Source organism: Pyxicephalus adspersus, chromosome 7, assembly GCF_032062135.1.
Source record: "Pyxicephalus adspersus chromosome 7, UCB_Pads_2.0, whole genome shotgun sequence".
Classification (NCBI taxonomy): Eukaryota; Metazoa; Chordata; class Amphibia; order Anura; family Pyxicephalidae; genus Pyxicephalus; species Pyxicephalus adspersus.
Window position 1 is genome coordinate 44,922,833 of NC_092864.1, and position 23,944 is coordinate 44,946,776.

The following is a 23,944-nucleotide window of genomic DNA, read 5'->3' on the forward strand; positions in this document are numbered from 1 at the left end:
AAGGGTTTAGTTCCACTAAACAACTGGATCTAGAAAATGAATATGTGATGTGTGATGAAATGCATAATTAAACCAAGGAAGAAGATTACCATATATATTTATTTGATGGTGTATTTGGGAGACAAGCTAAGGGCAAGTGCATGCATAAGCACTTCACACTGTCAAAAAGCTGTGCAGATTCCATTACAAGCCATTTGTACCCTTATTCTAAATACACCCTGACAGCCGATCAAGTCCCTTTTTCCTGTAAGTGACACATGTATCCAAGGCTCATTGCCATCATTTCCAAATGGGTTTCACTTAAAGACAGCTGAGTCAAAGAAACATCCTGTCATTCATTTGGTTCTTGTTCTAAGTGACAAGTACAGTAGTCTGAGCAATTAAAGACAAGTCACCTGTTAGCGGTATACAAGGCCATAGATCTGTCAATGTTAACAATCCTGAGCAATAAAATTCAACAGATGAGCTATGAAATTGACAAGAATGGGGCAGAGTTATTGCCAAAGGCAATAAAGTGAGGGATGAATTCACTTGTGCTGGTCAATGTGGCACCAGCTGTCAAGTCCTGAGCAAGTAATTGGTGCCCTTGGTATTGAATACAATGGGTAACACATAGAAAACGTACTGCAGCATTTACTCCGCTCATAAGGTTTAAATATGACGTGATACACAAGGACGATATTGCTGATAGAAATGTGCTGAATGCAGCATCTACATTATTATGTAGTAATATATATATTATACATTATACGTTTAAATCTATGTGTCTTTACCTTTCACTGCTTATCTAGTTAAAAATGTTTTCCTAAACATTTTTTCATTTTGAATAGAGTAAAGGCAGGAAAATGTTTTTTGCCATTTGTGTTTCATTAGCTCTCTACCTATTGAAAAAACTAGTAAAAGTCTATAGCTAGCCGAACATTAGTCATATATTAGATGTAGCGTATCCCAATCAAATTGGTTTGGGTGCCAAAGCCTTCAGTGTCCAAAATTGTACTACATTAAGAAGAACAGAGAAAGAAGCCTATCTCTTTTCTCCGTTCTACTTTACTTATTGTTTTGTTGACTTAACAGGAGGTTATAGGATATCTTTCCTATGGGAAGAAGTTCCTGCATATTGTCATGCCGATTTCCATGTTCTGGTGGCTTTTTCTTTTTAATTTTTATTCACTTTTATTCTAAGAGAGAGTGAATATCTCCAAAGGAAACACAACAATCAATATAAATCTGAAATTGGTTCCAACTCCTCACCACTATATCTAAAACTACTATACTAATATCTAAAACTACAAATACCAATGTAAGAATGTATACTCATCCTGAAACTTCCTTTTCTATTGCTTACAACTGTGTGCTATTGTGTTATCATGTGACTAGTCTGTAGAATCTTAATACTGATAAAACACAATAGCTGACTCTTTGACCCTGATTTAATAAATCTCTCTAAAGCTACGTACACACTTCAAATTTTTATCGTTGGTAAACGAACGACAAACGATCCTGCACGATATCTGCGAACGATCGTATGGCACCGATCCTGTACCTACAGATAACGACAGATCGTTCAAAGATATTGTACACACGATAGATGCGATCCGATCCGCTGGTCCGGTCGTTCATTTCCAACGACTATCCTCCTTCGTCGGCGTCGTTGGTTACTTTTTTTACGAACGATTTTTGGCCAATCGGTCGTTCGTCGTTCGTTTGTCGTTCATTTCCAACAATAAAAATTGGAAGTGTGTACGCAGCTTAAGGCTGGAGAGGATACACTTTCATCAGTGAAGTTGGGAGATCCAGCAAACCTGCAATGGATTTCTTCAGTCATTTGCCATTTGCTAGCAAATGTTTTGAATCCTGGACAAGATCCATTCCAGGTTTTCTGGATTACCCAGCTTCACCATTGAAAGTGTATCCTCAGGCCCTTTGTTTTTGCAATAATACCCCATATGGGGGATACAGGGCTAACTTACTGCCATTTCATTCAGTTTGGCTTCCAGGCCTACATAGCCAGCCCTGGAGTAGCCAGTCATATAAAAAAGTTTTTTTATAAACCCAAGTTTTCAAAATAAAAATCAATTGTTACCCAAAAAGCTGTCAATACAATTCAAGACTGCAATTGAACGGGACAGTTGGTTGATGAAAGTTTAAATCTGATTGGAATCCTAATTCCGACGCATGAATATAAAAGGGACTAACTCTCTCCCTTAGCTGTACTTCAATATTTTATTATTTGGCAAGAGTTTTTGTTACCATCTATGCAGATATTAAATTTGTCCTTTTATTATTATATAGCTGTATCAATTAAAGCTATGCTGCTGTAGACTATTAATGTAAATTATAAACCAGCTGTCACTGCAATGACATTGAAACAGCACGGCAATAATAGGCGATACATCCCCATCGCTACGTCCTAATGTGTTTCACAGCTTGCGCACAAGCTTTTTACCAGCATTTGCAAACCAAGTCTACAAAACAGTCTAATTTCCGCCTTGTTATATATGGCTTTAGATTCCTACCTCCCATTACGTTGCTGCATTCTTCACAAGTTCACATTAGCCCTTGCAGATTTGTATGAATTAAATAGAACATGAACGTGAAGAACATAATGTGCTGCAAAAGCGGCTCCCTTCAACATTAACAGCAAAGAATAATTAAACGCACAGAGACTGCATAGTCACTCACAGTTTGATGCTTGCTGGCAAGCCAACCAACTTTACTGCTTTCCTTGCTAATGTCATTCGTTAGCTACTGAACCGACAGGTTAGAAATAATTATTCCTGTAATGAAAAGTACCCAAATATTTTTCAGGAGAAGGGCAACTAAGGACAGGCTTGACCACTAAATCTTGTCAGGATTATTTAATTTTTTTTTTTGTCAAGTTGGCAATACTTTAATTGATGCTGTTCCTGGCTTCTGGCCAAGGAACTCTGAAGAAGAAAACGAGCAGTTTTTAATCTTAGCTTGGAATCAAGGGACTCACGCTCAGGGATTGCATTTCTGCCAGACTGCGATCCCTCACCTATACTCTATCATTACATATCATCTTGTGTTATTGCAAGTGACAAGCCTGAAACACAAACCACATAGATAAAAGAATCCTTGGTAAACATAGCACATACACTGTTTACATTTTGTACTTGGTAATATTTTTACTTAGTATGCTTTTTGTGTTCATTTCTGTTTGTTTCCCCTAAAGGTCTTAAAGTAAATTTATAATCTAATGAAGGGAGTAAATTAGAGGTCGAGGAACCATGACCAAGTACCATACAGACTTGGATCCAAGTTTAAATGTCTTTTTCCCCATAATAAATAAAAGTCTCCCTATTAAGATGTAATATTCACCTGATGATTTTTGCTCAAGAACAACAATGGCTAAGGAATATTTAGCCATGACTGTCAGATGTCTGGTCCCCTTCTAATGACTGTGGTTTGATGAATAGGCCCCTTTATCTGTGCACTTGCCTCTTGGGTTTGAGGTCTGTTCAGCTGAACTGAAGCATAAATTACCCTGCTAACCACTTTGATGCCCAACGGTTACACTCATAAGCCTGACCCATTCCACCTACAAAGCTTCTTCGTGGAGACAGGAGAAATGTTGCAAATTAAATATTACAGAAAATATGTTAGATGATGAAAATGATGTCTACAATTTACAAAAATTATTTTCACTTGGTTATGTGAAGTGAAATGACTTTTTGTAAATATTAGACATCATTTTTTCTTTCCCCTGAGGAAGCCTTGTAGGCGAAATGCGTTTGGGTCACAAGACAACCTCACTTGTTCACCCAAATAAGGGATTATGGACAACAATTACTACGAGCTAGTGAAATTTAGCCTTCCAATGTCTGTAAATTGGATGGCAACGAAGATTGTCATACATAGGAAACATTTTTTGTTTAAGCTGATAGCTTGTACATTTTTATTTAAAATACATTTATTTGCCAAAAACCTTACTTTTCTATTTTCTATTTTGTTGTACTACATTCATTCTTTGGGGTTGGCATTTTTGTAATTCTTTGGAAGGAGGAAACCCTTGTATACATTATAACAAATATTCCCAGGTTCTCTACACATTATCATCAGTACAGGTTTGCTTTAAAGCCTAAGGATACTTTTAACAACATGGCTGCAGGACCTACTTCCTGACAAACACTTGATGGTGTGGCCAACAAAGTCATATATGCTTATATTTATGTATATGGTGAGGGAGTCCGATTATCAATGTCAATTTTTAGCAGCGTTTTTTCCCCAGATTTGGTGTCAGTATCAGCAGTAATAACCCTCAGCACAGGTCTCAGGATTACCAATATTAATCCCCAACATTGGTGTCAGCAGTAATACCTCCTAGCTTTAGTGTCAGTGGTAGAAGCAATAACAACCCACATTGGTGTTCATATCACCAGGAAAAACCCCTGGTATTGGTGTGTGGTCAGTAGTTGTAACTCACATTACTGGTGACAGCAGAAACAAGAATAAACAACCCCTTCAGCAGTGATTTGTGACATATCTTCCTTTGGCTTACAGTACCATCTGTATGCTGATGACACTCAAATCTATCTGTCCACCCCTGACCTGTCTCCCTCAGTCCTCAATAAGGGCTCATGCTGCCTGTCAGCCCACTCATCATGGATGTCTGACCGATTTTTGAAACTCAACCTAGATAAAACAGAACTCATCATCATCATGTCCCCTGAGACCTCCAAACTCCTTATACATGCTCTTGTCATTTCTCGTCTGGACTACTGTAACATCCTTCTCGCTGGTATTCCACTAACCCGACTCTCTCCTCCACAATCCATTAAGAACGCTGCAGCCAGATTCATCCATCCTTCCCACCGCTCCTCTTCCGCTGCATCTCTTTGTAGTTCTCTCCAATGGCTTACATTTCACCTTAGAATCAAATTCAAGCTCCTGTGCTTTGCCTTCAAATCCCTACACAGTTATTGTCCCACTTACATCTCTGACATGGTAAAAAAATACTCCCCCAGCCGCTCTCTCGGCTCCTCCAATGACCTACTAATGACTTCCTCACTCATAACCTCATCACACGCACGGATACAAGAATTCTCTAGAGCTGCCCCGACTCTCTGGAATGCTCTTCCTCCTCCTATTCGGGTTGCTCCTACTTTCTGCTCATTTAAAAGAGTGCTCAAAACCCATTTTTTCAAATTTGCTACCTGTCTTCTTCTGTTATTTGAAACTTCTTCCCACCACTACATATCTCCCATCCTATTGTGTGTAAATTCCCCCACCTACCAGATTGTAAACTCTTCGGGGCAGGGTCCTCTCCTTCTGTATCACTGTCTGTATTAGTCTTTCATTTGCAACCCCTATTTAATGTACAGCACTCCGTAATATGTTGGCGCTATATAAGTCCTGTTTATTATTAATAATAATAATAATAATAATAATACAATAATAATGAAAGCCTTCATCTTCCTTCGTGGTCAGTGGTAGTAGTGTGTACTCCCCTAGTGGTCAGTGCCAGTACTAATAAAGCCCCCCTATCACTTGGTGGTCAAAAGTAGCAACATTAACCCACTTTATGAGTGACAGTGATGTATTTCCCTTCCCTCCTTCATTAGTAGTCAGTGCCATCTCCAGTGTTGGTGTTCAGTGGTTTACTAACCTGAACACATTCTTCCATGTTTCCTCTCTCCATAATCAGGCAGGGATTCTACTGTTTGGCTTAGATCACTTAACCTGAAAGTGTCTGCATTCTTTCAGCGCAGGGCACTGTAAACCCAATGTGCCACTCTGCAATGTTGATGGCAGCTGGAGGACCATTTAAGTGGCTATATCCAATGCCAGTGTTTACCATTAAAGATGTAGAATATTCCAAATTCTGGTAAATGAATTCAAAGTGTTATTTACCTACATATTGAAAATGTTTGCAATACATTGGGTCAGGTTACATATAGTTACAATACTGCTTATTGGAATTGTTCTTTATGCAGGACAAACAAATTACCTTTTTCATAAATAAATGTTGTAGAATTTAAAACCGATTTCAAAATCCTTTATATAAATCTACAAAATTCAGACACACTACTAGGTAAATGTCCTAGAAATAACATGTCTGTGTCATTTTAGATTGCTCAGGAAGCAGAACAAATGCGGTGATTGAAAATACTTTTAATTAAAAGGGGATTAGACAAGGGGAGGCACCAGCACTGTACGTTTTAAGCTTGTTTTGCAGTAGTATCCAGGAGACTCAGTAGAGGACTACGGCTTATAAAAGACTTCTATTTACATAGCAAGCTTTCTGTGATTTGCAAAGTCAGGGATTTATTTCTGGAATTTTCTGCCCAGTTTTGTAACTTTTTATGGTAAAACTGTAAAGCAGCTGGCGGTGCAAAATTTTGTGATATTTGTAAAAGAAAATGAATGCATCACAGATAACATTATCAAAGTATCTGGTAAATGTCTATTATGTGCCCATCACTGCACTCTATGTAAAGCGCATTTATTTGATGTATGGGGTAGTTTGAAAATGCACATAGGCGCACTATAGCCTTTAATATCTAAAATGTATCTTGGGGCCCTTTTGGACCCATGGTGTAAAACTGTGTGGCTGGCAGCTACTGGTCGCACAGCAATCTGCTAAAATGCAACTGGGAGAGGTAAACTTGCCCAATGAGGATCATTCGTTTTTTTTTGTACTTTGGCTTTGATTACTGTTATTCCTACATATTATATATATGTAATATGGGGTTTAAAAACACTTTCAGGATAAACAGCTCCATCCCCAAACCTATGTAAGAACTGAAATGTATTCCCCTAAAACCTTTTAGATGTGGAGGACTTATGTGCACGGCCAGTCACATTTTGATTTCCTTTTTATATCTTATTTAGAGACTTAAACATTTGTGCTGCACAGCATAACAGAAAATGACTCCAGTGCCCTTTTGGCTGCTCTCCTTTCATGGAACTTCAGGTCTTAACATTTATGTTGTAAAAAGTAATTGGAATGTGTCCTAGTCATTGCTCCCACCCTTTACTTGTCACAGTGCAGGTGAAGGTCACCCAGAGATGAATGGTTTAAAATTCTGAGAACAGACAAAGAAGTCATTCAAATGCTACAACCTTAAACCTGACTATAGTTTATGTTCAGCTTTGGTATATCATACCAGTTTATTAATAAAAGAGAACATTGTTGCATTTAAGGGCATCTGTATGCCAAGGGGGTCAACACAAGGGAACAGAGAAAAAATTACAATGCTTTACACTGTATCTTGATATACTGAGCATCAGACTGAATTAAAGCCAGCCTTTCTCTAAAGACAAAGTTGCCCATTTCATTAGTAAAAAATACTTTGAAAAACATCAATGTATGTCGCTCACAGCAACTTAGAAAATCCCCCACAAAAGCACATTTTTGTACTTTTGTAATTTTTTTGCCACCTGTGACATAGACAGCTGCCTCCTTGAAAAGCTACATTGTCAGTACCTTCCATGGGTCTTTCACAGATAAAGGCAAAGATTTTAAACAATTTTGTTATATGGACCTATGACACATTCCCATTTAAACAAAAATGATTCATTTGGATTCATTTCACTTGTATAAATGAGTTGCTGTCTTATTTATGCAGACTCAGAAATACTTGAACAGCTAGAGTCAAAGATGAACCTTTCATTTGTAAATCATCAGATTGAGTCTACAGATTTTACATTCTGTGACAATTTTGGGTGTCAGAAAGTTCCAGGTCTTCAAGGTGTGAATCTCTGACTATACAGCAAAGGAGACAGAAGCATTATGTGGCGCCTCCGTACTGACACAGCGGCCACAGGTACAAAAGCAAGAATATCCCCATGAGATGACTTCAGCTGTCACAAAATATAGTTCGTAATGAGATCTAGAAAGTTTAAAAGAACGGGTATGATGAACCTGTCTGCCTATCCATACATCATGATATACCTCCAGCTAACACATCAATGCATTCCTGCTTTTAAATGTAAATGGTGTCTGCCGTGCTGATTTACTTCCTGGCTGGGAAAATAAGAGACCTCAAATCAAAGTTGCTATTCCCAGATTTTCATCTTCCAGTGACATCACTTCTCCAAAACCTAAAGAGGACTCTTGTTATTTCATTGGAACTAGTAGCCAAGAAAGGATAATAGCTTCTGATTGGGAATTTTCATGCAGGTATGATATTATCATGTATTTATACAGCACTGACATATCAATCAGCCACTCATATTACTGGTCCCACAAAATGAGCTCATCCATCCATCCTTGAATATGTAAACCTAGAGCTGCAAGGCAAGAGGAAATGTTAGAACTGTGTTAGGTTTTTAATTGTCTTTGTCACCATTGGGTTGATTTTCCTTCCAGTGACCGCACAGCGAGTATGGAGAAAAAGACCCAACTAGGGCACAGGTTACAATAAAAAATATGAGGCCCTATTCATTCTTCTCTTTATCTTAGTGAATGTTCATCTTCACACGTCCCAAGATGGTTACTTTTTTCTATTCTGGAGAGCTTAGGTAACAAATTGAAGACATTGATAGATACCTTGGCTTTTTACTTTGTACACTGAATTTTGTGGATTGAAAACAGTTCTTGATTAACTAATGGCCATAGATAAACAGTATACATGTGCTGTTCATTTTCCACCGTGGATATATATTCAGTCTTTGGCCATGCTGACAGTGCTGATCCTAATTGGCTCATTGTAGGTGAATTTCTGATCACCCAGGAATATCTGATTGTAAAATGTCATGTCTTGGAAGGTAAGGGATTTCTGGAGTAATGACCACAGACGATGCACCTTGCCACATTTATTTTTTTTATCCACTCCCTTGCAGAAATAAACATTCTTCTCTGTATCCCAACAGTGAATCTGTATTTCAAGCATGCCTGAATCATGTAATGGTATCCAGTGGGTAAATGGTGGTAAGGACAAATCTATATTTCACAATGGTAAAAATGCCCCTACAGAGTAATAATTACAGGACCAAAGACCATGCCTGCATAGGGTGTGTGGAAATAGCCACTTGGAGTCTTGTAGTTTTCAATGGAAGCCAAAGTAGCATGGTGTCAATGCAGGAGTTAGAGAGACAACATTGGCAAAAATAAGTGCTCTTCATGGCAGAATCAGCAGAGTTTAAGTTAATGAAAGATGCAGTTAAAAAAATGTAAAACTTTTTAAAAGACATCAAGAATTTAAAGCATATTTGTGTGATTGGGTTTAGAAATATTTTATTGAAAGCATGCCTCCAAATGATTTCATCTTAAAGTGTGTGTAAACCCAAAATCCATATTTTAGTATCTTTGACAGTTTTTTTAGGCAAATATTGTTTTGTGAATCTGTCAATATTTCCCACCAGGAGATCCTGCAAATACAACACTTCCTGTTACCTGCTCACAATGCAGTGAACCTGGGCAATCCAGCAAACCTGGAATAGATCATAAGTCATTTGCTTTATGTTTCAATCCTGGACCAGATTCATTTCAGGTTTACTGAATCACCCAGCTTCACTGATGAACGTGTATTCTCTCCAGCCTTGGGGAACTTTCATAAATCAGACCCAATGTCTTCCAATTACCAGTAGCATTGTCAGGGCTGTCAGACTATCTGAAAAATCACATATTCCGAAGTTGAGTTAGGTGCACTATTTAGGTATTTGTAATATGAAAGCAATCTGCAGGTGAATATAATTAATATTCGCTTTATATACAATATATTGTATCATATAGTTCTAAGCTATACATAGCATATTTTCTATTAAAGTACATATACCATATATACTGGATTATAACATACTTACTTTTACCTGAAAATAAAGGAAATACTTTGAATCAAGTAGGGCACACAACAATCATTTTATGTTAAGTAAAAAAGGTGCATCACCATCCCCTGATTCTCGATCGCCTATTCGATTGAGAATGAATGGTAGCGCAAAGCCCCTTGGGTGCTCCTTTCCGAGCATCTCCAGCATGCACAGTAGGAGGCTTTTTGCAGTGAGATAGGCAAGTTTTTTTTCCAACCTACATCACCCACTCTCGCGCCTAGGTCGGGTGATGTAGGAAGAAGAACCAGGAAGAAGAGGTAAAGATGGCGCTGCCCAGTGCGCCGGCTCAGGGACGGATGCCGGAACTACGCCGGACCCGATAGAAAACACCTCAGGCTGAATGGGACTGCCCTGTGGGATTGAAGGTAACTCTATTTTTTTTGTTTTAGGCACTGTTCAGTTTAGTTCCTCTTTAAGTATACGTGACTCTGCAGCATTCTTCCTCTATATATAGAGCATATCTTTATACAAAATAATGCTATATATACTGTATATCTATCCATATATACAGTGCTTGGAGTTACAGATTTTAAATGCTGAATTTTGTCAGTGTCAATAAGTCAGCAGTTCCCATCAGTCATCTTAGCTCAAAGCTCACTCTAAACAGAACTCAGATAATTGAGGCAACTAATGAGACAGCAGCGGCATGAGATTCAGCAGCCACTTGTACAGATCTAGGCTCCTCTATAGACAGGGCTTCACATGTCATGTAAAATATCTGATAATGACTTCAATGATGAATGCGAGACACAGCTTCTAGCAAATCATAATGATTTGAAGAAATGTCAGACAGGTGCTCATCCAGCAATTAAAAGAAATATTCTGGCAAGATACATATATTGGGAATGGGAATGCTGGTAATATGAGTTTGCCTGGAAATCGCTACTTTCTGTAAATATTAGGCCTATACCAAGGGTTTATTTGTATGCTCAATGAGCATCATAATGGCCACTTAGAGTCTCTATTGGAAGCCAATGTAACTGGAATAGAGTCTTGTCACTGATTTACAATCTTTATGGTATGATCGGCAGGTAAAAGTATAATAAAAGATACATTATTTAAAAGACTAAAAATGACATCAATGATGGTTGGGGTTGAATGGGTTTGTAATGTTTCTGAATACTGCAAATTGCGTAAACCCCTTCAAGGCTTATGCTTCTGTACCTCTTAGTGAACACGTTTCAGCCCAAAAACAGTAGATAAATTGGCTCCCTAGTGAGAAGGCTCATTGTCTTGTGTATAAACCAAAAGCTAAAACAATTAGTAATTTCCTATTCCTGTCAACTATTCAGATTGTCCCTTATTTGTTCTCCAATGTTTTTTTAAAAAATCTGATCGTCACCAATAAAATGCAAGGTTTATAAAAAGACCAATCAGATTTTGTATGATAATAATCAGTGCTTTTATCTGCCTACCCTATGACCTAATTATAAGGTTCAAAAACTCTACTTTAATGAAATAACCAATAGACATATTTGAAAGGGTTTTACAAGACTCATTTATTTGAATTGCAGCTGTGACCACCACTTTTGAAAAATGTCAATTAGGTGTTAAAAACAAAAACCGCCATATTCATTGTGGCTTATGGCATAAGTCCACTATCAACATGATGACCATTATCTGGTGACCTGCAAAGCAGCGATCATGCTTAATGCTTGTGCATGGCTTTGTTTGCAGAAAGTAACAGGCAATGTCCCTGCCAAGCAAGATCCATTTTTAGTATGAGTATGTGTGTATGTTATGGGCACAGATAATGTGTTGACCACCAAAATAATAATGGTAAACAATATAATAGACATCTTTAGCAAATTAAAAAAATAGCATTTAAATGGGGAAGGGTAAGGTCACCTCCAGATACCATTTAACCTTTAGCAGTTATTTTTCTACAGCAGACTGAAAAACAAAAAAAAAATATTATGTTGAATGTGGATAAAGCAGGCAATTTCCTTCGACATTTTTAAACAAAAGGCTCAGGACATCTAATATTTACACTAATCTTTGACCTCTTATAAATGATTATACATTGTCTGCTCAGTAGATATGTACAGATGATATACAGATATTCATTTCCCATGTTGTCCTATGCCACATCGTTCTGGCATTACTGCTTCTAATTGGCTCACTGGAGGCCAATTTCTGTCCTCCCAGGAAAAAACGATTTTAAAATGTCATGTCATGGGAGGTAAAGGAACAACAGAGTAATGACCACAAAAGCTGCACCTCTCCTGCTTAAGGAATTTGTGCTTCCATTATCCTACCCCCCTCCTCCACTCCAACCGAAATAAACGTTCTTTTCTGTATGCACAGCTAAGATAATTGCTGATGACCTTTTTTTTTCATCTCATGCTTGACAAGGTGTATAGCTAGCTACAGTGATGAATAAAGAAGATTTTTTGAAATCTTGAAATTGTATGGAAATAATTAAAGTAAGTGATTTTAAAGAACAAGTTCAAGTCAATGTATTTAATGGTAAAGGAATTATATCTCCTACAGGTAATTTTCATATCGCTTCTATTTCCTGGAAATTTAGCAGACCTCACAGCAAAGCTGCAGCTCTTGTTCGGGTGGCTCCAGAAATAGACTTTAAACTTAGTGAAAACCTTTAGCTATTTACATTATAGTAATTCAAATTTTTATCTGTACTTTTTGATACATACCAGGTAATGCTTCAAACATGGAAATTATGTATGATTACCATGATCAACAGTATGCAAGTTGCATTATTACAAAATGATGGGATATTAAAGAAAAATAAAACAAAATAATTATTTTTAGCTTGTCCTTTTATTTTATTATAACTCTAAACTTCTTTCCTTTGGAGGGGCTATCTCTCTTTTGGAACCAAATCCATTTTCCTCTCTTCCTTCTTGGTTATCCCTTCCAACAACTAAACAGAAATGAAAAACAGAGAGATATCTTTTTGATTTTATGTATAGATTTCTATAAAAAAATATTCAATTTAGTAATTTAAAAAAGTGAAAATAAAGAAAAGCAGTTTTTTTTGTACAGGGTATGGTTAGGAGCCTGATGATTTGTTTTGTTCTATCAGTGCCCTATCAGGGGAAATTTCTCTCCCATTCTTGTTCAAAAACACAGCTAGAATGTTGAAATAAAACAGGTTTACTCATTGGAGGATTTTTCCTTGTATCCTGTTCTTGTGACAACTCTAAAGCCCTATGCGGATATCAGAAAGATGTCAGATTGCCATTAAGGGAAACTTTTGTGACTGTTTTCAGTTAGAGATGAATGAACGAGCCCTGTAAACACAGCGCCATTCTGTTGCATGTAAAGAGTGGAGAGGAAGAGCGAGCGGCACCTACTGTGTCCTTTATAAGAAAACACAGTGGTCATTTTTGGTTTCTGGTCTATCATTCATTAATAAAAAACAGCATCTGGGGACTACTGAACACATTAGATTTTCACCTGAGACAAGCACAACTGTTCACCTCATGCAACAATCGTCTGGTGTGTGTGCAAAGTTTATTACTTTCTGTACTGAGACCAACAGTGTGATTCCGAAACAGGGAAACTGAAGTTATAAGCCTTCCACCTTCTACCCATTATTAGAAAAAAAAGTTTGGACTTTTTATGCACTCAGCAATCATACAAGACAAAGCAAAAACTAATGAGGTAGTATGAAATAGAACAATATAAACACATGATACAGGAACAGAGAGAGAAGGTAACACAGTAAAAAAAAAAACAGTGGAAAGCTACCAAACAAATTCATAACACAATTATCAGATCTACTTTTACTCGGCAAATGATATATAACATTTTCTCTGTATATATACAACTGCTGCACCAGGCAGCAAAAACAAATTGTAAAGGTTCTACCATCCAATACCTACCACTAAACAATAAAGTGATTCCTCTAAGTAAAATACAGGTCCTGCTGAAATGTTGCATATTCCTCAGTCTTCCAACACCTTTATCAGGGCTTGCCTATGGATTGCACTGTAATATCCGTAACAGAAGCGAGGCGAGTTTACAACCAAGCACAAAACCCCTGTAGGACGTTGCCATAAGGATGGGCCAAATTTTCTTCGAATTTATTCTGCTAAGCACTGCTTCTCTACTGATGCTGCTGTAACCTGCACTTAGTATTTCTTTCTGTCATTTTGTTCTGAGCATATAGAATGTAAAATTATTTCTAAAAACATGCAATTAGTTTAATTGGCTTCCTCCTAAATTGACCTTGGACTGTAATAATGACATATGACTATGGTAGGGACATTAGATTGTGAGCCCCTATGAGGGACAGCTAGTGACATGACTATGGACTGTGTAAATCACTGCATAATATGTTGGTATTATATAAATACAAGATAATAATAATGATAATTAAAGTATAAATGAACATTGTCAATAAATTATATAGAGCAAAACCAGCAGGAAACATCAAAGTGAAGAAATATTCAAAGAGGAAACTATGGATTAAAAATAGCTGCAGAATAAAGCATGTATATGAAATACATTGGTTGTCTTAAAAACCTAGTTAGAAATGTAGAATTTACAATTATCATAAAGCAAGATCCACTTCAAGGATGGGTTTGAATATTACAGTCTTCAGTGCTGGTTTGTTCATCTACGCTTCATTTTCTTCAGCAATACAAAAATAGCACAACTTCATATAGCGGTTGCCTGCTGTTTTCTGAAATACATTGAAGGCAACAGAAATCTTGCCCGGGAGCTTTGGGAGCAAGTGCTTTCATGCTTCTAATTTATAACAGGGCAGATATAACACTGTCTGAAATTCATGGGTTTGTGAACCTACCCTATATTTCAAATGAATCTCCAGTTTGGTAGGCAAAAAAATACAGTCCCCCTTCTAACTCATCCTGCTGCATAATATTACCTGCTTCTGTTCTGATGGTAATGAGGTAGGCTTGTCAAATACACTTGCTGAAATCTTTCAAACTAAAGCCTAATTGGGAAGCAAGGCCGTCATTTTTGTGATTAAAAACACTGCAGATACTTTTATAGGTATGCATGTTTTTCCCTTACAGAGATAAAACTGTTGTAAACTTAAAGCAGAATCTGGGCTAGAAGAAATTAAAAAAATAAATAAGCCATTAAAAGAATAAATGAACAGATATTAACAGATTTTGCTGCAAGACTCTACTTCAGTTTGGCACTGTCCCCTGCAGTATGCTTTCTCAGCCACTAGATGTCACTAGTCTTTTAAGTTAAATGATGGCCAGGGTTTTTCAACCCACTTCCACTTAGTCCACCCCTGGTGGTATGTCATGACAGCAGTCTGGCCACACTAGAATTGCATTTTACAGCATACTTGCTGAAAATGGCAGAAGCTCACTACTCTTTAAAATGTGTTTAGTTCCACTTTAAGAAAGTCCAGCAGTGACTGCCTGCCACACCCCCACCCCATCTCAATGACATAGGGGGAAGTTGTTCTATAGTTCACAACTGCTTCTTCAACAAAGTATGTAAGCAAATGGTACACCTCCAGTTTTACACTTCTGCTAGTTCAGTAGTACTTTATATACATGTCAAAACAAAAAGGGAGGCACCCGAGGAGAGAAGAGGGAATGGGATGTGGTTCCAAAAAGGGTTAAACAGGTAGGGGTCCCAGTAGGAAGCTCTGTTTTTTCTCCCTCCCCCTCGGGCCACATGTAACCTGTGCTTACACCCCATCCTCCCATATTATGTGGTATCCCAATGACATGGGGCCACAAAGTCCTTACAAAAATATAAAGCAGTACACTCAAGTCCATAGTCATGTCACTAGCTGTCCCTCATAGGGGCTCACAATCTAATGTCCCTACCATAGTCATATGTCAATAAAACTGTCTAAGGTAAATTTGGGGGGGGGGGCAATTAACCTGTCTGTGTTTGAAATTAGATTGGATTCATCCAGCATCATATGCAGTAGAGGTAGAAGCAGTAAATGGGCTCCCACAGCCTGTGGGTCCGCGTCCCCATCCATGATAGTTACTTACCCGTGCACTCTGCAGTTTTAAAATTATTAGAGAGTATTGTCCCCCCGGGATAGGACATGTGTTATATAACGTAATTTTATTCAACACTGTACAATAAATAGAGGCTACAGATGAAAAAACCTCTTGACTTGATGATGATAGAACAATGACTGTAGAGAAGAAGAGGACCCTGACCAATTGAGCTTACAATCTAGGTGGCTGGGGAGCATACTATACAATAGTGGGAAATAGTATAGAATGGTGGCTAATTCGTGATGGGTTGAAAGAGAGAGATGAAGATGGGTGAACTTTGAGAATTCAATGTTTAAGAGATAAATGTGTTAGGGTAGAAGTGGGCCTACGGAGACATTTTAATGTACAGCGCTGCGTAATATGTTGGCTCTATATAAATCCTGTTTAATAATAATAATTTTAGGCTTTAAACAATTCTGAAAATGGTCCTTTATATTATATTTTATTATAATATTGTATTAATATAATATATTAAAATATAAAAATAACATATTATTCTTTCATTTATATTTATACCAAGACATACAAAAAGGGGCAAACATAAGCATTTAAAAATACAGAATTTTTGACACTCAAGTAGTAATGGCTACTATAACATCTTAGTTTATAAGTCTGTGTAATATGTGAGTTTCTAAACACTTTAGTTAGTCAGTAAAGGTTGTCACTTTAACTCCAAACTTTGTGCAAGAATGGATGGCTAATACAGTACAACACTCTGCTACAATGAATGTATAAAATTAACCCTTTAATCCATTTTGTTCATTATTACCATTTCATTTATGAACTTTCATTTCCATGCATTCTTTGCTCTCATCAGCTGCTCTATAAGACATCCTTCCCACGCATATTTCATACACAACAGAGAATGCCAAATGAATCATATTTTACTCCCTTCCTCCCCTCCATCATTGAGAGAGATTCTTACAAGGACAGCAAGCTTCCTAATGAATGGGCTACATACATTAATGTATGAGTGGTGTGCGCCAGTCGTCGATATTGTATAGGATGTACAATTAATCCAAGAGAAAGCTCAAGCTTTCAGAGGGAAAAATACTCCAGCGAGGCAAAGGGCTCATACAGACAAGAATTTTTTTTTTTAAGCATTCACTGCTTGCTTGAAACGTGACTAGAGTACAAAATGTTTCTTCTACTGAAATGGATGTTATTCTATTGGGTAATACTTCCATGCAAGACATTTCTACATTACTATTTCTATCCATGTTTATACTTCAGTAATACATCAGGCTTTGCTTTATGAAATATACTGTAACATTCACAAATAATTTGCTATTTAAAGGAAAAAAACAATTAAACATGAATTAATATTTAGAAACGAGTGGAGTGATTTTGTTAAAAATGATTTCACCATGAAATCCATTCAGCAATTGGATTACTGTTCACATAACATTTTAGGTACAACCCACCGGGCATCTTTTGGTGACCTCTGCTCTACGGGTGCTTTGTGTTGCCTTCTCTTACATGGCAGGGGTGGGCAAAAGTTGGATACTTATCCAAAAGGCTGCTAGCCTTAGCATTATGTTTCTGCTGAGAGTGTGATTCTGTTTTCCTGTTCCTGTTTCCTCCTGCCAACCTTCGCATCGAGGTAACCTTCCAAAGTCTGCTGCATGGCACGACCCTTGACTTCCTGACTATAAACTCAATTGACCCCATGCGTTATCCGCCTGGCTGACCAAATTCCTAATTGTATCTCCGAACCCTCCACCATCTAGCCCTCGCCCTGGCTACTGGAATATTAAGGGGGCACATGTTATTTTAGGCATTGCTATAGTATATAATAATTATTTTTAATTAATCTATTTTGAATTAATAGATATCCGAAATGGCAGTGTACAGCATACCTTGCATTTATTTTAGTTTGCCTGTTATCCTTAAAAAAATCCAGAACATACCAACAAGAATCCACTTCCATTGTCTTCATCAGCTAATTGTAGGGTTTGAGACAAATTCAAAGAACCCTCATTAAACCAAACCTTGGCCAATTCATATATCACTAACTATAATAGTGTGCAACATGAAACCTATATTCTGGACTGTACTCCTACACAACCAATATACTGTAGGCCCATGATGGCAACCAATGTAAATGGTGCCTTCATTATATTTGCTCATGGTAATTTTGTAGGCTTTGTTTACATTAAAGGTTGCCACATTGGCTAGCTAAAATACCTTTCATTTTGGTTCCAGTTTTATAATTATTCCTAATCAATATTTCCCAATAGTCCCTATTGGCCTTCCAGGCCAGTAATATACTGGACACTTTGCAACCCTGATTTTGGTGCAGAATGGTGCACTGGATATGTAAAATAGATATGTCTAGGGCTCTGGATCCCTTTCAATGACAAAAAGATATTGCATGTTTGGAGTCTTGGGGGTAGATCCATCTAGGTGCAAGGTTCTTGCTGCATAGGAACTGGTTGCTATGGGAAAAACAAGAAGTTCTACCTAATAAAAATCAGTCTTGATGTTGCATCCAAGTCTCCCTCATTAAAAGAAAAGGCTCTGTATAGTTCATTAAACCTGAAGTCACCATTCATGGTTTGTACAGCTTAAACACATGTATAAAGATAAAGTAAACACCAAGCTACCTCTAATGCCACATTGTAGAAGAATATTTTATTTATCACATGACACATGGGGTCGGACATTGAAGGCCTTGAATGAAACTCTCTGAGATAGTTCCTACTAAATCAGTTCCCAATTATAGGTCTACTTCTGTTGTTGTGACAACTTTGAATTTTTCGGAATTTCCCTTATTTTCTGTCGTCAGGCAATAGTCACCAGGACAAATGCAGAGAATGGTGTGCCTTAGTGAGAAAATCAATGAAAACATGACTGGGATTTCAATCTCTAACCATTCTTAAACAAAAGTGTAAAAAAAAATTGATTTTTGATACACTTATATGAAACCCCAAGCACTACAATATGAAACCATAAGATACACTACAATATAAAACCCTAAGCATCCATCATTAATTATTATTTCTAGTATTATCTTGAATAAATATAGCACCAACATTTTACACAGGGCTTTACAAAGTCTATAGTCATTTTTTAGCTTAATTTAGCATTCATGTTCACAGTCCAATGCCCCTAGTCCTATGTCATTAGCATAATCTAATGCCAATCTGGGGATGGGGGAGAGATTTACCTAAATGTATGTTGTGGGGATGTGGAATAAAACCCAAGCAAACACAGGGAGAACATGCAAGTAGTATCCTGGCTGACATTTGATTCTGGATCCCAAATGCTGCAGGCAAAAGTACTAACCACTGAGCTAATCAAGCAATTATTTTGTAATAAAACAATAATCACAGCTTTAGAAAAAAAAGGAACGCATGTTCCAATACATGCATTATATCAGTGACAAATCAATATTTATGTTCCATTGAAAATAAAAGAAAAATCAAACCTTTTCGTGGATCATTGAATGTGTGTTTCCTTGAAATAATTATCTGCGTGTTTTATTGTACAATAAAATGCCAATAAAATTCTGGGAATCTCACTGATTGATTGGTTGCTTTACAAGGCTGTTTTCCTAATTTAATTGAGACTCATTCATGTTACTTCAGACTATATATATATTTATATGTATGTATATATATATATATATATATAGATATAAAAACACTATATACATATATATCCGTGCTAACTATGTCGTTCTAGGCTTCTTCATTATTTGCTATGGATTAATGACTTCAAACAGCTTGCCTGATTTGCCAGCCCTTCCTCTTGCTAAGATTCAGCTGATAAAAATATCCCTAGACAGTGAAATCAGTGGAAGCCTGGGTTTTTTTTTTTTTTTTTTAGACAAGCCTCCCATGTGATCAGCATCCAGGCAAGCTCAGTGAGATTGTGTAGCTGTTCCACAAGCAGTAGGTAATGAGTCTTTGTGCAGGCTGGAGCTCTTGACAGTGAACAATAAAGCATATGCTAGCAGCTATAAAATATTGCTTTGGGAAACTTGGAAAAAAATGGTCTATTTTTATGTGAAAGACAGTTCACATCTGTGAGATTTCTATGTTTAACAAAATTGTAATCATCAAGATTCCAAGGATTGTAATTAGAAGCGGTGCATAGGAAAAGTGCATGGATTGGGGAAAAGCAGTGTGAACAGGTCAGTGGTCTCTGATGATTTATATCATATATTCTGCTATAAACTAAATGCTGTTGCTGGATCAGTTATTAAGCAGCTTGCATTAGGAATTGCTGTGGTTATAGTCGATTGCATTGATGTCTGAATGTGAATGCAAATTTTAGAATACGTTTGTATATTTTATTGCTGGAATGGCCTATTCTCTATATGGAGGCAATAGTGCATGCATTTATATATGTGTGTGTGTGTAAAAATTACTACCAATGCAGGTTTTTATTTATTTTTTTTGTGGTTATTTGTACATTTGTAGGCTAGTCTCTGGTGGTTTGTGGTGTAGAAAAAGTGATTTAACACACACATGAAGGTGTGTGTTTTTTATTTATATATATATATACACAAAATTTCATTTTTTTTCTCTCCAGACAATGTAATTGTAAAGAAAAACCATATTGAGTAGCTATAGGTAAAAATTAGATTGACATGGAAGGGTGGGGGACTTGTGGCACAATGGTCTAAATGGAAGTCCTTTTGATGGGTGCTATAGTTTAATCAGGGCAAATAATAAAGATCCTTTAGCTACTAAGATTGTCCAAGATGTAAGTATTCTACCTCCCTTTTGTGGAAGATTTTTTTTATTTTAGAACTTTTTTGAGTTAAGACATTTAAGATATTAGGGTTTTTTTGTGTAGGATGTAGAATTGAGTCAACTTTTAGTGAGTCTTGTCACTTTTCTATTTTTTTCCTAGACCCTTGAAATATCATGTGTTTGCAAGTATATGGTAATCTGTTCTCCTTCTTCCTGAAGTACAGTGCATTTCACCTAAGCTGCCCATCAATAGCCACTAATACATTGGGGTGCCAGGAAAAATATTCTGTTAGCTCTTACATGGGTTAACCAATGCAGATAGATATTTGAAGTGGGCAGCAAAGGGAAGGTACAAGGGCTCAGCTTGGCAAAGTATCTGTGTGCTAACAAAGATGTACCCAGGGAAAGGTGGCATGGTATTGCATTGTTTTGCCTAGCATGGGGAAAGGTGCGGGCTTCTAAAATACAGGGTATATTTTTCATGTCTTCCAGCAGCTGCTTCCATTGTGGCTCTTGGCGTTCAGTCCCTTAACACCTCAGAGCTGCAAAGGAAATTGATGCTGGAGGACTTCCCTCTGCCAGATACCACCATTCCAACACCAAAGCATGCTGGTAATGGTGGTAATCCATTTACAAACAGAATTGGCCAATGTCTATAACCAATGTGGTTAGTGAACTAAACTGATTTGCAGCAGGCACTAATAATTTGTGAACTAATAGTGGCCCTAATACTGAGCAGCTATGAAAGCTGCTGTTCCTAAAATCATTCTAAAGAGACCCAGCTGCTCGGTTGTAAATCTTTGATTTTAGTAGTATTACACACCTGAAACAAGCCTGCAGCTTGCAATTAGCTGTACACCTGAGTCTACTCATTTTGGATAGGGGGTTCAGAAAGTATTATATGCAAGTATCAGAACACCAACCAGGTAAGCTTTTTAGTATACATCTGACCTCTGTAGCTTTGTGTAAACCCATTCTTTTTCTCACACACTGCATAGGTCCCATCTGAAATCTCTCAAAGCTAAGTATTTGTTTGTGCTGGATGCAAAAAAAACATCCACTGTTGTTTTTACTTGGACTTTGTTCTTCCCTTACTTATAAACAATCTGCTGCTTAAATAAAAGGCAGATCAGGATAATTATTGTAACTCAATGTCAGGTGATCTGAAGCAAAGTTTGATTAACTTAAGTGTATCCCTATTTAATGTACAGCGCTGCGTAATATGTTGGTGCTATATAAATCCTGTTTAATAATAATAATAAGAGGGACCTAAGATAGATGTGGTCATCAAAGGTACACAAGAGAGTCTTGTCTTATGGGAAATTCTCCCTTGGTGATATCTTTTTGGTTGGCCACAGATACATAAAGCCCCATACAGACGTCAGAGCATTGTAGCTTGGAACGATCATTTCCAATGACAGATGGAACAGATGAGTGCTGTACACACAGTGCCGGTCTGTTCAATGGAGTGGGGAGGACAAGTGAGTGGCACCCTGCTGTGCTCTCCTCCATAGAAGCAAACCGCTTTCATATCTGATCGGTTGGTCGTCAATGTGCTGTTGTGATGTTGGAGGACCTCCTGTACACAATTCAGATTCTCTTCCCCCCCCCCCTGCAAGCACTACCATTTATATCATGCTAGAATTCTCTGACGTGTAAATAGCCTGACCAAGAATAATTGCAAGGGTAATGGATATGTCTACTTTTTTGCATAACTGGTCTCGCCATACTTCCCATTCCCTGCTAGATTTAGAAAATTGATGTAGGCACTTCTAGGATGCCGACGTGTTTTACAATGCTGGGCAGTCCATATGGTTAACTTCTGATTGTGTGCTAACTTAATCATTAACCTTTTCTATGGCTCTAGTTGGTCACAATACTTGCAAGCAGGAGCTTATGTATAAGATGCATATGTGAAAGGTAATAGCATATCTACACATAGTGCAGTATATTGTAGAAATGTTTTGTTAGAACTGTGGATTTACAAAGCCTTGCTCCGACAATAAAGCATAGGGTAGCAGATTTATGACTAGCAAGCGTTATTTATTTATAATCCACTTCAAATTCAGGTTGTGCAGACCGTAGGCTGAAAGGTTGTGTGATCTTATGGTGGCAAGTAGACAGGATCCTGACAGCTAGGAGCCTGGGAGAGGAACCCTTTTGGACAGGTTGGAAAAACAGCCCCAGTTGCTATTGTTCTTTGATGCTATAATAGACATTGGCGCCTGCCTGCACTGCTCTGTAGCTCTCCCTCCCCCTTCTATCTCAGGTCAGAAGATCTTGCAAGCTTATGAAGCAATCTGCTATCTTGTGGGTGATCATCATGCTGTAATGGTCAGTGTGTGAAAATAAAATCTAATAGACAAGAAAAAAATACATTTCCTTTTAGCCAAGAAGTACACAGAAATGCTAATGTATTCCAAAAAAACATATATATATATATATATATATATATATATATATATATATATATATAGTAATAAAATAATGAACTTAAATATTTACTGGTAATCTACCAGTTTAAAAATTGATTTTCGCTGATTTCTCTTACTTGGCAGAGCTTGGCATGTTCTGCTAATTATCAGAAAACATTCATATGATTTAGCTATTATATCCAACATGGAGAACTGTATGTCAAATGTTAATTAAGCTCTCCTTTGCATGTCTGTTGAATAATCAGAACTAATGTCTTGGTTCGTCCAAAGAATGTAACTCATACTGTGCTTCAAAAAGACATTGTCCAGAAATCCACATGATTATCCTCAATGAGCCAGGGAGTACTATGGATCACTTCTGAAGAGGTCCTTTGTTAATTAGGCAAGAATGTATAACAAGTTCCTGGTAAGAGTAAATGGTAACAAAGCTATTTGCATTTTTTTTTTTTTTTTTTTAAATGTATACGTGATTTAGTTTTATTTGTAGAATTAAAACTTATCACTTTCCATGTGAATTATTTTGTGTGCTCTTGACTAGATGAAAAATACATTCAAACAAATACATATATTTTATCATAGTCAGTGGAATCAATAAACCTTTCTGTATTGTATGCAATAAATCATCTTTTTTTTCATAGAAACATGGAAAGAAACTGGTTATAGGCAACTCATGGTAATGAAAATAGACTCCTCCAAAAATGATCAAACTAGACAAATAATTTTAGGATTTTTTTAGGTGGTGATTTGATTTTTGACTAATTTGTTTTAATGATAATTGGTTGCACTCTATTTTTTATTATAGTCAGACCAATATTAAATATAATGTGATTGGTTGCTTGGAGTGGCAGCACTTAAAGTAATAAAGTCACCGCAAAAGTACTGAAAATTCAATTTTGAACCATTTTCTGATGTTATGCAAATTAGGCTTAAGGCTGTAAGCATTGCACTCCAAAGCCCCTCTAGCTATCATTTTACTCCTCATCTAGATCAAATGGTTTTTCCACACCATGTTTAGAAAACACACGCACAATAGGCTACT

At 37.1% G+C, this 23,944-nt stretch overlaps 1 protein-coding gene across 2 annotated transcripts in view; it reads left to right on the forward strand.

The window, feature by feature from the left end:
* The window catches only part of CSRNP3 (cysteine and serine rich nuclear protein 3), a 66,796-nt gene that overhangs the window by 24,710 nt on the left and 18,142 nt on the right, over positions 1–23,944 (forward strand). Inside the window, exon 1 of one of the 2 annotated variants that reach the window (XM_072418275.1) lies at positions 19,633–19,905. The exons of the other annotated variant lie outside the window; for it this stretch is intronic. The gene's annotated coding sequence lies outside the window, so the exon portion shown is untranslated. Of the gene's footprint in view, positions 1–19,632; positions 19,906–23,944 lie in introns of those variants that run through there. 2 annotated transcript variants of the gene reach the window in all.